General features: G+C 38.9%; 1 protein-coding gene across 2 annotated transcripts in view; it reads left to right on the forward strand.

Annotated features, from left to right (window-relative positions):
• The window catches only part of LOC119589433 (zinc metalloproteinase nas-15-like), a gene marked incomplete in the record, with an annotated part of 13,039 nt that overhangs the window by 4,003 nt on the left and 8,797 nt on the right, over nucleotides 1-239 (forward strand).

Here is a 239-nt window from a genome sequence, read left to right on the forward strand (position 1 = left end):
CCATGTGACGGTTTGGTTGGTTTGCGTGTGGGCTCAGGAAGATGGAAGCGAACGCGTCTCTAGTTGTGGTTTGTGGGCGTGATGAAAATGAAGTTTACTGTGTGGTTAACTATATGATATATTTCTCGCACTGATGATATTGTGAAGTGTTTTTTTTTTCTCACGTGGAGAAACACGTAGATGTTCTCTTTTGTTTATATATCTAAGTAAACTGATCTTTTCTGAAGATGGTAAAGTGA

Source organism: Penaeus monodon, chromosome 25 (genome assembly GCF_015228065.2).
Source record: "Penaeus monodon isolate SGIC_2016 chromosome 25, NSTDA_Pmon_1, whole genome shotgun sequence".
NCBI classification, from domain to species: domain Eukaryota; kingdom Metazoa; phylum Arthropoda; class Malacostraca; order Decapoda; family Penaeidae; genus Penaeus; species Penaeus monodon.